We start from the raw sequence: 16,888 nt of genomic DNA, 5'->3' as shown, positions 1-16,888 counted from the left end.
TTAAAAAGTCGTGACAAGTTAATTAATAACAATATTTATTAATTTTTGGTAATTTACTAACCGTATTAACTTTTGGTAATAACATTATTTAATACTCATTGAATATGGACTGGAATAAATATTAACTATATTTAACTATTTATGAATATTTTGAATGAGAGAGAGTGGATATAGATTGGGGGAAGAGATTTTAGGAATTGATTGGGTAGTGGAGTAACATGACACATTCCTAATGGCTTAGAGTAGATACATTATGAGAGAGAATCTAAGAATATTTTTAGGTAGTTGGGTTCAGAATGGTGACATGGCTTAATGGGAGTGATGGGAAGGGGAGAGGAGAGAGAATCAAGGAGAATACTGGGTGGGGTAATGGAGCAAAGAGAGGAAAAACGGTTTGATATATATATATATATATATATGTATGTATGTATGTATGTATCAGCTTTCATCTATCAAAGAATTCAATGTTAACAATTCCAATAGAAAAAAATCAAGCCTAAGGCAAAGCTTCCCAGTTGATCCCAACTAGCTTATTGTTGCAGGTCCTTGTAATTGAATTAGAAGTATTGAGGATAAGGATCGTCCATTAATGCAACCAAAATATAATCATATTATTTTCTTCTATTAACTAGCGGAGGGGGCCCTGTGTTGCAGGGGCTCACTCATAAACTATCACGCTCAAGCTCGATTTGAATTAGAGACTTGAGCTCAAACTCGAGCTCGAGACTCAAGCCAAAAGCTCGGAGGTTCGAACCCAGCTACCTTTGGTTGCAGGTATCTCAAACAGCCAATGTGCCGAGCCGAGTTCCCCCTCAATTGCCGAGGTCTCCCTCAGCTGTTGTAGTGTCAAGTTGAGGTTTCCCTAGCAGGTGAGGTGTCAAGCCAAGGTCTCCCTTGGTCGACAAGGTGTCGAGCTGAGGTCTCCCTCAGTTGTTGAGGTATTGAGTCGAGATCTCCCTTAATCATCGAGGTGTCGAGCCGAGGTCTCCCTCAGTAGTTAGGTGTCGTCTAGCTCGAGCTCGATTCGAATTAGACACTTGAGCTTGAGCTTAGAAGTTCAAGCTCGGCTCAGATCGAACTCGACTACCTTTAATTGCAGATCCCCTAGCAGCCAAGATGTTAAGTTAAGGTTTCCCTCAGTTGGAGAGAGAGTGGCATTCTTATAATTTATAAGGAGAGAGAGATGCATGGCATTCTTGTAATTTGTAAGAAAAAGATAAAGAATGGCATTCTTGTAATTTAAAAGAAAAAAAAACAAGAGAGAAAGAGAGAAAATTCATAAGAGAGAGTGGCATTTTTGTAATTTAAAAGAAAAAAAAAACAAAAAAAAATAATTGGTAGAGAGTGACATTCTTATAAGAAAAAAAAAAGACAAAAAGTATTGTTAGATTCCATTTCTCTCTTCCTCATACCTTCCTACTTACACATTTGAGTTTAATAGTAAAGCTACTGAGGTTGCAAACATTGCCTATAGCCTATACTAACAGCAGCAGATGCATTTAAAGTGCCAGCATATATTGTGGATAAAGATGTTAGATTCTGACCGGGAAACTTAATAGATTAGGTGAGCGATGACTTATATGTGTTTCAGTCAAAGTAAGAATTTATACTGGACTTATTGAGAGTTCGGGAATTGATATTGTCTTAAAATAACAAGTTGTTGCTTGTCTTGACATGAATCTGATTTTGATACATCACTTCTTGGACAGCCGAGATTGACCTTCTTCAGTGCCTGGACATTGGCATTAATGGTCAGTTATGGGAAGAAGTTGAAGAAAAGAGAAAAAAGGCGGTTTCTTATTAATTAATGTTGACTCTAACTGGGATCGGGTTTGGCCACCCAATCCAAACCCAGAAAAGAAAAGTACTCTGTGAGTTTGTGAGTAACCTAACTGGCCGGCCGGATCCGATTTGAGTTCACAAGTCACAACCCAGACCTTTTGCCGAGTGGTTTATGTGAGATTGTGAGCTGTGAAATCCAGAAGAAATACAAAGAAGTGATGAGGATCGATGGAAGTTATGTTGACGTAGAACCTATTTGATCTAATCTCTTTGTAATATACACACCGACAAAGCATGGATACGCGTAGATGCAAAATGAGGAATATTTCATTCAAAACTGTGTACTCTTCAGCATGACAGGCTTTAATTGTCATTGACTCTCTATAAATACCCAAGCTTGCTGTATGAGCTACTCGCGTTATCGCTTGAGAAACGACATGGCTTTTCCGAGAACAGTTGCTGTTGCCTTCTTGGTTTTACTCTGCTTCTGTGTAGGCCTTTCCTCTGGTGCTAGAGCTGTGTTCTACGGTAAGGGAGGTGGTGGCTTTGGCGGTGGAAGTGGATCAGGTTATGTGAGCAGCGGAGGGGGTGGAGGTGCTTCGGCTTCAGGAAGTGGCTCCGGCCAAGGGTTAGGCTCTCACTATGGATACGGCAGTGGAGGTGGGCAGGTAACTCAAGTCCCCTGATCGTATATTTGTGGCGTCCGAGTTTCAACTTTCAACAGAGCCAAGTCATTTTCCCCCCACACTGATCTGATATCCTTTCTTCTTTCCCTTCGTTTTTCTTTTTTAGGCTGTACTAATTACAGAGCTTACAGAGTTATGTTTATGTAAACTATATGGATTATTAAACCAGAGTTATGTTTACTCTCTCTCTCTCTCTCTCTCTTAATCTGAAGCCCTTGCCCTCATATCACATCCGTTTTCCAGACACTACTGCCTTCCAGGCTCCTTTATGCTTCAGTCATCATTTTGGGATTTTACCAATAAGGAAAAGAAGGAATAAGTGATGGAAATGAGGTAGTAGGGATCGGATTTGGCGGTGAAGGACTCAAAGGAAAGTCCTGAACCCTGCCTGGAATGAGGAGTTCGTCTTCAAAGGGTCCATGATCATTGATCAACCTGGATGAGGAGAAGGGTGGATCTGGCTAAAGCAATTTAGGTCCCAAAAGTTTTTATGCCTGAACGTCCCTAATATTCTAAGGGTGCAACTTGGGGCCAAATTTGCTTTATCTCCAAGACTCTCAAACACACTCATACTTGGTCGGTCGGTTACACTTACACCGTCTTTCGTGCAGTTTAATTGAATGAATTTTGGCCATACGGTACTCTGTCTTGTGGGCGGTTCCCATAAACAAGTAAATAAAATAAGATTGTGAATTTGAAAATTGCTGTACTGTGAGAAGTTCGGTGCAAAATTAAAAGCTGTTTTCGGTTCGATACAAGAGAAAAAAATAGCCAAGTACTTAATTTATAGGCATTGTTTGGTAGGGCTAGCTGATGTGGCTATCTGCACAAAGTCTTGAGACCAAAATGACTCATTTTGTATAGCCTATCTTGGGGTAATGATGTGTACCCAGGAATTTTGAGGTTAAGCCTAGGTTTTTTGTCTAGGCCCAGCCCAGGTACTTTCTGCCGGGCCTCAACCAAGAGAAGTTAGGATTCATTTTAGAGGGATATGAAGGCGGTGGGGGTGAAGGCACTGGGTATGGCTCTGGTTATAGAGGTGGAGTTGTTGAAAGGGAGGTTATGCAAGTGGTGGGAGACCGGGTACACCGTACACTCGTCAAATTTGTCCTGACTACTGAATCCGGATTCAAATAGTGACGGGGGTGGTAAGGTGAAAGTGGCGGAGGAGGTGGGGGGATCAGGAAATGGTAGTGAGTATGATGGATTTGGGAGTGGAAATGGAGAAGTGGTTCTGGTTCAGGCTCTGCCTTTGAGTATGGGGGTGGTCGTGGATTGGGTTGAGTTGGGTTCGTGTGATTGAGTATCAATTCACCCACTAGTCCATTGGTCACCCATGTTAGTGGGTAATAACCCATTTTGACCCTGACCAACCCATTTAAGGTTTTTAAAATACTCAATTATTCAAATCAGCCCTTTTTTTGTCATTTCACTATTCTGATTGCATAAAAACATATAATTATATATTTGAACTAAAAAATAAAAATAAACATAAAAACACAATAAATGGCAATATATATATATATATAGTGTAAAACATTAGACATTGCAGAAAAAAATTAGACAATAGTAAAAAATTAAAATAAAAGTATAACAGAGAAATTGTAAAAATAAAACATAGAAAGTGAAGAAAATACAAGAAAATGTAAAAAAAAATCCAAAAACAATTGCAGAATATGCACAAATTGAGAGAAATATAGATGATAAAAATTTACAAAAAAAAATATAAATTTTTCAGCCAAAATATCATAAACTACAGAATAATTAATAAAATAATAAAAATTCAAAAATTTATATATTTGTTTCAACTAAAAATAATAATCACATAAAAGCACAGAAAATGATTATAAAAATTTTCAAAAATTATATATTTCAGGTAAAAATACAAAAATTACCGAAAAGAATAAAAGAAAATTTACAAAAAATAATCACATAAAATGATAAAATAATAATCATTTGCCCCTCATTATATATTTAAACTAAAAATGATTTATCAAAAAGAAACTAAAAAATAATAATCACATGAAAAATACAAAAATGATAAAAAAAAAAAAAAAATTGGTTGTGGTGGTGCCTCCCGGATCAGATGGTCCCATCTCACTCGCCGGCATCATCTACTCTTGATTGCTTGCCCTGTTTCTCCTCCATTTGTTAAATCGTCGGCATCCTCTTCGTTCAATCGTCGGCATCAATCTGTTAAAACATTTCACACCAGTATCGTTTCTTCAAAACTTGGGGAGAAGGGTCGTCGACGGGAAGCTTTGAAACAACATTCCGAAACATACATCTGCCACTAATGCAAGATCATGGTGATATGGTTCAATAGATTGATATCGTTGTTGGTGGCGGCAACGAGAAGGGCACCAGCGACTTGAGCGATGAGAATGGAGGTAGTGAGAGTGCCCTAACCAGATGAGATAAAGAGAGGAGGAAGAAATTGTCGAAGCAAAATAACTTCTGAATAAGTTTAAAGTCGAGGGTCTAGGTAACCCACGACCCATGTTCGCCCAACATTAGAATTAGAATGGGTGAGTTTTGAAGTGGGTGGGTTGGGTGAGTCAAATGGGTTGGGATCAAAATTACCTAGTCTAATTTTAACTTTCAATAGACACAAAAATGACAAATTGTCTCCCTCTATTATATTATGTTTTGATGATGTTTTCTGTTGCCACATAAAAAAAAAATATATGATATTTTCTCTTCTTCTACTTTTAAGCTATATTTGGTTTGAAGGAAAAGGTAGGGAAAGGTAAAGAAATCTATACAAGGTCCTTGCCTTTGGCTTGAGGTGATTACTCATCCATGCATTTACATACATGTGATGTGTGACTGGATCGTTATAACAAGATGAAGCTTAATTTATTCTCTCAATCTGAGCGACACTAAGAAATTTGTTTACAGCAATAATCATAATTTCATTTGTGAATTACTCTTAGGATCTGTTTGTTTTTAAAGAAGCCACTTATTTAGGAATGTTTCATGGGAATGTTAGAATGGGCAAACTTATCCCATTATGTTTGATAAATTTTTTATTCAAGTGAAAAAGTTACTTATCTACCTAGGAGATAGGAGATGGATAGGTAAATGATGCATAAAAAAACTAACATTACCATGGGGCTCAATGGGAAAGTGATTCCTGTTGACCAACTTCCACCCCCCTCCCCCGGCACTCATATTTCCTGAAAATCAAACAGATCCTTAGAACTACAATTAGGTTCACAGTTATGTAAGCAAGTCAAATATCGGCATCGGCATAGATAATCATATTCATATGAGATGGCCATGGCCATTGCAACAAGTTTGCTTAAACTGAGTGATTATTGGAGCAGAACATTTTTGCGATCATCCAATAAAATACCAACATGATTCATTTGTTTTAATTAGCAAAACAATGGTTGATCTGCTTCTTTCCATTTGGATTGCCAACAAGATTTAATTTGTTACTACAATGGTGGTAGTGATGCAAGAGAACTTGTGAATTCCAACATATTTATCACATAAAGTGCCCCTGTATATTAATTTTCAGAAATACTAGTGCAAGGGCACATATTTACCACACACGTGTGCAAGTAAAATTAAAAGGTTAAAAAGATGAAAAGACAATAATTGTTTAGGATGCATTTGGCATTTCTTATTTTAAGGATTTATTTCCTTTTTGTAGTTAAAATTTATGTGTTCATAAGAAAAATAAATCCTTAAAATAAGGAATGCCAAATGCAGCCTAAATGCCTTAAGTTAATGAATGAATTTAAATTTTAAAATATTCAAATAATTACGTTTGACAAGCATTGATGTTATATGGCATTATTAAAATATTTTACCATTAATTATTATGGCTTAGCTAGAGAGAGATCATTTTGTGTGTTTTCAAAATGGAGATGTCTGATGGGGAAATTAAAGAAGAAGCTCTTCTACCAAAGAAGAAGTTCCGTGGCCCCTTGCTAAAAAATGCAAGCAAATTACTAAAGCAAGTAATCTTGAGATCCACTATAAAATAACTTTTATTTGTAATTTTCGTTCCGATGCTTTAGCTCTGTAGCAAGCTGTGAGACCAATGATAATGTCCCAAACAAGTGATAAAATACATGGGACTTATATTGAGAGATTGAATGATTGTGAACCCCACGTATTTCATGACTGATGGGGAATGTTATAATTGGTTCCACAGACTGCTGAACGGCGTTCAGCTAATCCTATTTCACATTTGAAATATAGGCAATTGGAGAAGAGATTCCCCTCCTGTGTAGTGTTCTTCCTTGTCTATAGAAAGAAACATATTAGAATGGCAAATGATCAAACAAACCCCCTTCGTTAATTCATTCTCATTGATTTTTTTTTGCTACAATATTATTTATTTTTTATTTTTTAATCTAACTTGCTAAGTGTACTCTTCAAAGGGGCCATTTGATAATAGCTGAAAATGCTGAACTTAAAAGCCTATTGCCTTATCTTTTAGGGAGTGTTTGTTTTTTGGATTTGGGAGGGGGGAAAGTTCCCATTGAACTTAAAAGCCTATTGCCTTATCTCTTAGGTGGGTAAATAACTTTCCCACCTAGGGGGAAAGTTATCAACACTTGAATGGGACAAAAATGCCCCTTTTATTAATAGATTTTTATGATTAAAATGATCATTACCTTATTTACTTAGGAAATAAAAGAACATGGGTAAATGCAATTACTTGAATAAGTTTTAGAAAATACTGCTCAGGTAATTACATTTATCTGGATAAATAACTTACCAAAAAACAAACAGGGCCTTAGTGAATAAGTTTCTACGGAGGCTGTGGCCTTTGGAAGTTGGGTAAATCACTATACCCTTACAAAGTTTATTGTTTAATTATTTTAACAAGTAAAAATAAAATAATGTCCTTCGGTTCAACTTCAACCATTATCAAACAGACCCTACATGTCATACAAGTTGAATGCCCTCCACTGACACCCAAATGGGCCTGGCCTGAAAAATGGGTGATGACCCTGGATTTGGTTAGGCCATGTGAAGCTAAATTCCGCACCAGCACCAGCCCAATTCAACCTTCCTTGACCTTCTATTTAGTTATTTATCAAGCACGTATTTGCTCCTACGTCCTACCATAATTGGACACTTTCACCCGACCAACCCTTGATTTTTATATAAAACCCCTAAATATTAAACCCTAAACCTTAAAGTTTAACTCAAAAATACATTTAATCGGATACAATTCCTGCAACCAGGTAGGGCTTCTTCGTATTTACCTAAACAGTAGCTGCAAAGTTAATCTATACATAATGCACCTACCCCATGTACTTATAAGATATATATATTAACAGTACGTAGTAATGGATATTTTGCCCCAACATGCATGCACTGTATTGTATATAAATGATGTATAAATACACATCTAATTATTTGATTTTTCATTTATTCTTCCAGAGACTATATATATGGTCGAAGGGAAATATAATGCCACAAAAGATGTGCAAGAATCTTTACCAAAAAGGGTAAATTTCTGAAACCTCCCTCCAAGTTTCTGGTTATCGTTGAAATCTCCCCTGAAGTTTAGTAATTGTAATTATCTCCCTTGAACTTTTTTACATAGTTGTAAATATATTCCTTCCACTAGAATCTTTTGAAAAAATGCATAAAAATGTCCAAAATACTCATGCAGTTATTTTTAACAAAAATGTTTATTTTCTAAATTTTCTCTTCATATGAATCATTACCCCAAACCCTTCCAATCTCTTTTCTAATATTGATTTATTTTTCAAATCTGCCCCTTCATATCAATCACTTAAAGGTAATTATATGGGTATTTTGGATATTTTTGTCTTTTTCTAAAATATTCTACTAGAGAGGGCCTACTTGAAACTGTATCTAAAAGAGTTTAGAGAAGGTGATTGCATTTATTAAACTTGAGGGGAGGTTCTAGCAAAAAAAAAGATGTGCAAGAATTCATGAGCCCGACCAACAAAGCCCAGACCAGACAGGTACAGACCATGTTGGTGTTTTGTTCAGGCTAGGATTGGGCCAACCAGCCTGGGTTCGGCTGTTCAGGGACCAACTCCTAAGGTAGGAGTATAGGGGTATAGGACCAATAATTACCCAAATACCAGGCCTACCCAGCCTAGCCAAGTTGCAAACAGTTGCATCTAGGGCAATTCGGATTTCCTGCTAACCTTTTCCTCTTTTCTTCTCTACTAATCCACTCAAATCAAGCCACCTGTCCCTATCCCTTCAACCTCCCAACAATTCTCCAACAAAGGTTAACTCTCCGTTAACTTTCTTTATGGATTAATCTTTTGGGATAATAAATCCCTACTTTTTAGTTATTCACGCCACAAGAGAGGAGAGGAGGAAAAGGTTGGCATGAAATCCGAATTGGCATTTGCATGTCTGATATTCAAAAAGACAAACCCTTCAACAAATCTAATCCCCTCGCTCATTTCTCTGCAAATAAATCCATTTGGGTTCTTAGATAGATTAGATATAATTCATACTATACAGTTTTTCTAACCAGTACTCCCTTCTCATTGTTCGTTCATTCATGGAAACCACTGTGCATCACTTGTTCCTTTTGATCACCTTCTCATGCCTCTCCTCCATACTCGCACAATCAAATGTGTACATCGTCCACATGGACTTATCCGCCATGCCTGAAACTTTCAGTAGCCACGATAGTTGGGACATGGCTATGCTTTCTTCTGCACCTGAAGCAACTTATGCTGTTGCTTCTACGACGTCCAAGGCCTCTAAACTTATCTACACACACTTACAGCAATGCCATCCATGAATTGGCTGCCATTCTCTCCCCTTCCGAGCTCGACTTGCTTAAAAGCTCACCGGACTATGTTTCCTCCAATCAAGACGTGCCTCTTGTAGTTGATACAACCCATACATCTGAATTCCTTGGTCTGAACTCCAACTATGGTGCATGGCTGACATCAAATTATGGCGCCGATGTCATAATTGGGCTAGTCGACACCGGAATTTGGCTAGAGAGTGCCACCTTTAGAGATAACGGAATGGCTCAAGTACCAAAACGGTGGAAAGGAGAATGTATGAACGGAACTGATTTCAATTCTTCTTTGTGCAACAGGAAGCTCATTGGAGCTCGGTTCTTCAACAAAGGTCTGGCTGCCAATACACCCAGTTTCAGTACATCGATGAATTCCCTTCGTGATACCGACGGACACGGAACACATACTTCTTCCACAGCCGCCGGCAACTACGTGGAAGGCGCTTCCTACTTTGGCTACGCCAAGGGGACTGCCAAAGGCATGGCCCCAAAAGCACGCATAGCCATGTACAAAGCTCTCTGGGAAACAGGGTAACAGAGATAAGAACAGGAAAATATTTGTGTGTTTTATCTTTAGACATACAGCCATATATATATATAGGGAGATGTTAGTTATTGCAACCAACTCTCCAACTCAGCAGATGTAACTAATTCTTCAATTACAATTTGTATTATCCCCCCTCAAGATGAATATGGATATTGAGCATGTTCATCTTGCTTATTAAGCACTGAAAATGTGAAGGTTGCAAAGCCTTGGTGAATGCATCTGCCACTTGATCAGAAGAGGGCAAATGCAGTAAATGTAGGAAACGATTCTGAACTTGATCCCGGGCAAAATGGCAATCCACCTCAATGTGTTTACTCCGCTCGTGAAACACAGGATTACGAAAAAGATAGATTGCAGAATGATTATCACAATGTAATGAGATAGGCAATGAAATTGTAATGCGAAAGTCAATGAGGAAAGAAGAAAGCCACATCAATTCACAAGTAGTGGTTGCAATAGCAGCGCGATACTCCACCTTAGTTGAAATTTGTGCCACCAAATTCTGCTTCTTAGACTTCCATGTGATCAAAGAATCACAGAAGAAAATACAAAAGCCAGAAACGGATCTCCTTGTATCTGGAAAAGCAGCTCACTCACTGTCAGAGAAAGCCCTCAATTGTGTAGAAGAACCTGCAGAGAAAAACAGGCCAGCTCCAGGGGAAGATTTCAAGTATCTCAATACACGATGTGCAGCTTGTAAATGAAGATCAATAGGTTTATCCATGTATTGAGATAAAATCTGTACAACATAAGAGATGTCGGGACGAGTGAAAGTGACATATATCAACTTCCCAACCAACTGCCTGTAATATGAAGCATCAACAAGAAGAGTTCCACTATCCTTGGCCAACTTATGATTATGATCAATGGGAGTAGAGACAGGTTTGCAGCCTAATTTCCCATGGTCATTCAACAGGTCCAACACATATTTTCTTTGGCAGACTACAGTTCCCTTGTCAGATCTTGCAATTTCAAGACCTAAGAAGTACTTCAATGAACCCAAATCCTTAAGCTTAAACTTGGAGCTAAGAAACATTTTGAGATCAGCAATGAGTGTAGTGGAGTTACTAGATATAGCAATGTCATCAACATAAACTAACAATGCAATAAATCCTTCAGTAGTGGATCTTGTAAACAATGAGTAATCGGCTTTTGATTGAACAAAACCATACTCAAACAATGCTGCAGAAAATTTAGTGTTCCATTGTCTTGATGCATGTTTAAGACCATACAATGATTTATTTAGTTTGCACACTAATCTGGATCCTGTTGGACAGTGAGGAGGTTTATCAACTGCATAGCCCAAAGGAAGATCCATATAAACGTCTTCCTTCAAATCACCATATAAGAAAGCATTGTTAATATCAAGTTGAGCTAGATACCAATCAAAAGGAGTTGCCAGAGCAAGAAACACCCTCACAGTAGTTTGTTTTGCAATAGGGCTAAAAGTCTCCTGATAATCAAATCCTTCTTGTTGGCTATAACCTTTAGCCACTAGTCTAGCTTTATGTCTTTTTATGCTTCCATCAGATTTTAACTTCACCTTGTATACCCATTTACAACCCACTATATGTTGGTCTAGAGGTAAGGGAACAATTGACCAAGTGTTGTTCTCTTCCAAGGCAAGCAATTCAATTTGCATGGCTTCTTGCCAATGGTTGTGATCCTTAGCTTGAAAATAGGATTTTGGCTCATCAAGAAAAGACAAAGCAGCAGTAAAAGCATAATGAGAATCTGAAAGTTGGGATGCTGAGAGGAAATTTTGAATATGATGTGTTGTAGGCAGATGGGATGATTTAACAGGTAAGTCATGATGATACACGGCTAGGTACTGTGGTGGTTTAGTCACTCTTGTACTCCTTCTTAGAGGTACAGGATCAGAACAAACCTCTGGCTGTAGATGAGAAGCAGCAGGGGGATGTGCATTAGCAGGAGAAGTAGGAGGATTATTAAACACAGGAGTGGATGAGTTAGGATTGGAAGGAATAGAAGTTGTTGGGGAAGAAGCATTGTCAGCAGGAATTTGAGGTTGTGGTAAATGATGAATGGTATAGAAGTCAAATAAGGAGGATTGTGCATCACGAGTATGTATAGAGGATGTAGCAGAGGACAAAGAAAAGGGAAATTCAGATTCAAAAAATACTAAATCCCTAGAGATGAAAATAGAATGATTATCAAGATTATAGAGTTTGTATCCCTTCACTCCATTGGGACATATCCCACAAAAACACATTTTATGGCTCTTGGATGGAACTTCTTTCTATTATGTTGTAAGGTGCTAGCAAAACATAATGAGCCATAAACTCTGAAATGCCCATACTGGGGAGCCTTATGAAACAAACACTCAAATGATGTAGCATTGTTCAGAACAATAGTTGGAAGTCTGTTAATGATATATGTAGCAGTTAAAACTGCTGTTCCCCAGAATTTCATTGGCATGGAAGCTTGAAACATTAAAGACCTGGCAACAACCAATAAATGTTGATGTTTACGTTCAACAACGGCATTTTGTTGTGGGGTACCAACACAGGACAATTTATGCACAATACCCTTAGAAGAATAGAATTCATAGAGATTGAACTCGGGTTCATTATCTGTATGAATTTGTTTGATAGAGCAATTAAACTGAGTACTAACCATATTGTAAAACATTGGAATAATGGAAATAGCATCAGACTTTGCTCTCATTAAGAAAACCCAAGTAAATCTAGTGAAGTCATCAACAATAGTAAAGAAATAATGATAACCACCAATAGCTGCAGTAGAATATGAGCCCCATATATCCATATGAATGAGTTCAAAAGAAGAGACAGTGTTCTTGAATTGAAGGGGAAAGGGAAGCCTCATTTGCTTAGCAAGAGGACAAATATGGCAGTTTGTGAATTCAGCAGGGCAAACATCATTATTACATTGATGTATCTTATTTATTACATCTTTAGAACTATGCCCTAGCCTGAAATGCCAAAGATGAAAAGGAATAGTAGATTGTGTAGTAGAAGAAGTGTTGAAGCAGGAGAAAAAATGATGTCCAGACTTGAATGATGGTTGAAGAAGACAGAGGCCAGATTTTGCTTTAGCAAGACCAATCATCATCCTTGAAGATTGATCCTATAAAACGCAAGAATCGGCAGTGAAAATAATAGAAGAATTAGAATCCTTGGCAAATTTTTGGACCGAAATAAGGTTGAATGAAAAGGAAGGGACAAATAGCACATCATTCAGAATAATAGCAGAAGCCAGAGGAATTGTTCCAATGTGTGTGGCTTGAACCTTAGTTCTATTTGGAAAATTGACAAACAAACCAGGAATAGTGGTGTAAGAATCAAAGTATTTGAGAGAATTAGCAATATGGTATGTGGCTCCTGTGTCTACAATCCATATATCAGTGGGAGATAATTGAGATGAAGAGCAATGAGAGTTAATAGAGTGTGTATGATCCAATATACCTGCAAAGGCAGTGTTGGTTGGAGGTTCTGGTTGGGAAATGGGGCTGCTATGAGAGTCACAGCCATTAAGAAGAGTCAACAACTTTCTTGTATGTTCAGGAGTGAGTGACAATGCTGGTGATGTCTCAGAAACATTTGACAGAATGCCAGTGCCTTGAGTCACATTATTAGCAGAATGTGTACCACCAGTTGCAGATTTTCCTTTAGTAAATTTGAAATTGGGAGGAAAACCTGTTATCCTGTAGCATTTATCCTTTGAATGACCCTTTTTACCGCAATGACTGCAGATAACACTAGACTTCTTTTTCTGATTTCCAGAACTTATTGCCATTGTACTAACTTCAGGTAAGGGAGAAACATTAATCCTGCTATTTCTCTAAGATTCTTCCCTTAAGACAAGATTATATACCTCATCAAGATTGGGGAAGGGCTTCATGATCATAACTTGTGATCTCAAGGCAGAAAATGATTCATTTAAACCATTGATGAATTTGAACACATACTCCTTTTGTTGCGCTTCAGAAAAAATCTCGAAACAGTCCTTGTTACATTTTCCACACTGGCAGTGAGGCAGAGGTCGATAACTCCTTAATTCTTCCCATATTCCTGTCAATTCAGTGAAGTAGGCATCAACAGTTCTTGTTCCCTAAGTAATTGTACTGAGAGACAACTGCAAATTACAAATTTTTGAATCATCTGGTTGTGGGAATCTCTTCTTCAAGACCTCCCATATCCGTGATGCCGAATTGATATAGAACACAATGGATGCTATTGGAGGGGAAATTGACCGCAAAAGCCATGCAACAATTAAGTTGTTGCATCTCTTCCAAGCACTATGAAGAGCACCATCCAGAGCAGGTTCTTTAATGGTTCCATCCACGAAACCGGTTTTGTTTCTGATTGACAAGGCTAGAAGGAAAGATCTGCTCCATGAAGCGTAATTAGAACTTGTGAGTTCCAGCGAAACAGTGACCAATCCATGATGATCAGAATGATGAATGTAATATGGTGAAGCAGGATCCAACAAGGGTGAGAGTTCCACTGCTGATGTAAAACTTGACATGATTAGCAGAAAACTAGTCCACCTAACAAATCTGGAAATTCCGGGTTCCCCTGCCACAGATAATATTAACAACAAGAAAAGCTCGAGCAAACAACACAAACAACAAGAAGAGTGGTAGTTGATAACCGGTTCTGATGTCAGCCAGTTTGGGTGCTTACAAAGCTCTGTTCAAATTACCAGAGATGAAGAGTGGAATCTGGTCCTGAAATGCAGCTCCGAAGAATCAGATCCCTCGCCAACTTCTCTGATGTCAGCCAGTTCGGTTACCTACAAAGCTCTGTCTCTGAAAAATTAGATCCAGTTAGGACACCTGTGGAGTCTGATCCCTCACCAGAATAGAAATTGTTTGCAGTCATTGCTCTTCACAACAATCTTTGCTCTGTAAGGCCGACTGGCACCCCAAATAATGAGAGAAAACACAATGAACAACAGAACGAAGACCAAGAGAGCTATCAAGACTTGGCTAACAGAGATCGTTAATCAAAGAATTCATCATCTTTGTCGGTTGCACCGTCGCCAGAAGAACTTTGGAGAATCTTGGAGGTGATCTTGATGCGGCGGATGAGAATCTTGGAGCTTGCCCCGTTCTTGATCGAAGAAGAAAAAAACGATCGAAGAAGATCGCAGACTGATAAACTTTCAACGAAGAACAGGGGACGAGCTTTGACAAACGGAAGTAAAGAAATCTCTGTGAAATGCTCAGAGATATGCTCCACGAATAGGGATCAGGAATGATCGAAGATTGCAGACTGAGAAGGTTGTGCGAAGGTTGAAGGATCCAGAGCTCTGATACCATAACAGAGATAAGAACGGAAAATATTTGTGTGTTTTATCTTTAGACATACAACCATACATATAGGGAGATGTTAGTTATTGCAATCAACTCTTCAGCTCAGCAGATGTAACTAATTCTTCAATTACAATTTGTATTATAGGCACCTTCGCATCTAATGTTATTGCAGCCATAGACCAAGCAATTGTAGACGGTGTCGATATCATCTCATTGTCCTTGGTTAGATACTCGCTGTCTCTGTATGAAGACCCCATTGCCATAGCTTCCTTTTTAGCCATGGAGAAGGGCATTTTCATTGCCGCATTGGCAAGAAATGATGGACCTTTCAGATTTACCGTTCACAATGATGCGCCATGGCTACTAACTGTTGATTCAGGTACAGTCGATCGTGAATTCAGCGGAATCGTCACTATGGGCAGTGGTGTTTCAGTGTCGGGTGTATCTTTATACCATCGAAATCATTCGCTTATCAACTTGTCTCTCCTCTCTTGTGGCGTGAATAACTAAAAGTAGGCATCTATTTTCCCAAAAGATTAATCCATAAAGAAAGTTAACGGAGGGTTAATCTTGGTTGGAGAATTGTTGGGAGGTTGGACGGATAGGAACAGGTGGCCTGATTTGAGTGGGTTAATAGAGAGGAGAGAAGGAAAAGGTAAGCAGGAAATCCGAATTGCATCTAGGGACCCCCACGTTGGTGTTCGAATTTCCTACCAACTTTAATCTACTCTCCTCTCTGCTAACCCAATTAAAATACACCACCTGTCCCTACCCCTACCCAAGTTACAAGAGATTTAGCCTTCCAACAACCGACTAAACCTTAACCTCTTTACATACTATTTTTTAAAAACAAATTAAATATCTATTTTTTATGCATAAATATGTACTCTCATTTCCTCTCTCTCTCGTGCGCTAAGTAGGAATTTCCAGAAATGACAAATTTCAGAACAAGCTAACTAGCATCTGCATCTTGAAACTTTTAGCCGTTAAACATAACATGATCTGTTATCAATTTTTACGTTTTTCTATAGTTTTGGATTCTCAAGGTAAAAACTATCTATTGAAGATACGAACTCCAATTGATTGCATACGATATTCTTCTCAAGTTTCTGGTAATGTTTTACAAGAAACTACTACAAATTTGATGTTGCTCGATCCTAGGTAGTGCAAAAACCGAGATTATAGTCAGATAATCCTTTCCAATTGGGTAGTGCCGAGGTGGAAGGACAAAGCCGCAAAATGAGATCTACGAACAAGAAAATGTCAGAGGCCCAAGGAGCTATCCCTGGGTAGATACTCCGACGCTCAAGTTAGTAAAGGACAGTAGAGGATCGGGCTGAGCAATTGGAGAACAGTGATGGTCCAAGCAGTATAACGGTATGGAAACTAGAAGTTGGATCCATTACCTCGAGCGGGAAGCACCTTTTTATAGGTGAAAGTTTGTGCCCTGATCGAAATAGGCTTCTAGGGTTGTTGGGATGAGGTTAACCGTCGAAGTCTACGGGATGAGACCTGATCCCCAATGGCGTGGTCCCCATCTGCTCTCCTGTCTTGGTCATGCTTATCCGCATGATGCGGAGTCGGCGTAGCTGGGGAGATAAGTTGGGGACCACGGAGGTAGCATGGCGCTCTCGTGGCCGCGGAGTCGAGGTAGACCGCGGAAGTGGTGGCGCGGCGCTGATGTGGTTGAGGTGATTGGGTGGCCATGTGGCACACAAAGCCAACTCGATCATGACCCAAACAAAATCCCTAATTGAATTCTCTGCAATATATAAATCTATTTGGCCCAATTGAGGAATTTA

General features: G+C 38.6%; 1 pseudogene; it reads left to right on the top strand.

Moving 5' to 3' along the window:
- The first annotated feature begins 2,219 nt into the window (after positions 1 to 2,219).
- On the top strand, positions 2,220 to 15,596 carry LOC104599635 (subtilisin-like protease SBT3 pseudogene; annotated as a pseudogene).
- Positions 15,597 to 16,888: the final 1,292 nt, after the last annotated feature.

Source organism: Nelumbo nucifera, chromosome 1 (assembly GCF_055504915.1).
Source record: "Nelumbo nucifera cultivar China Antique chromosome 1, China Antique-T2T, whole genome shotgun sequence".
Classification (NCBI taxonomy): domain Eukaryota; kingdom Viridiplantae; phylum Streptophyta; class Magnoliopsida; order Proteales; family Nelumbonaceae; genus Nelumbo; species Nelumbo nucifera.
This window is presented reverse-complemented; position numbering and strand designations above follow the sequence as displayed.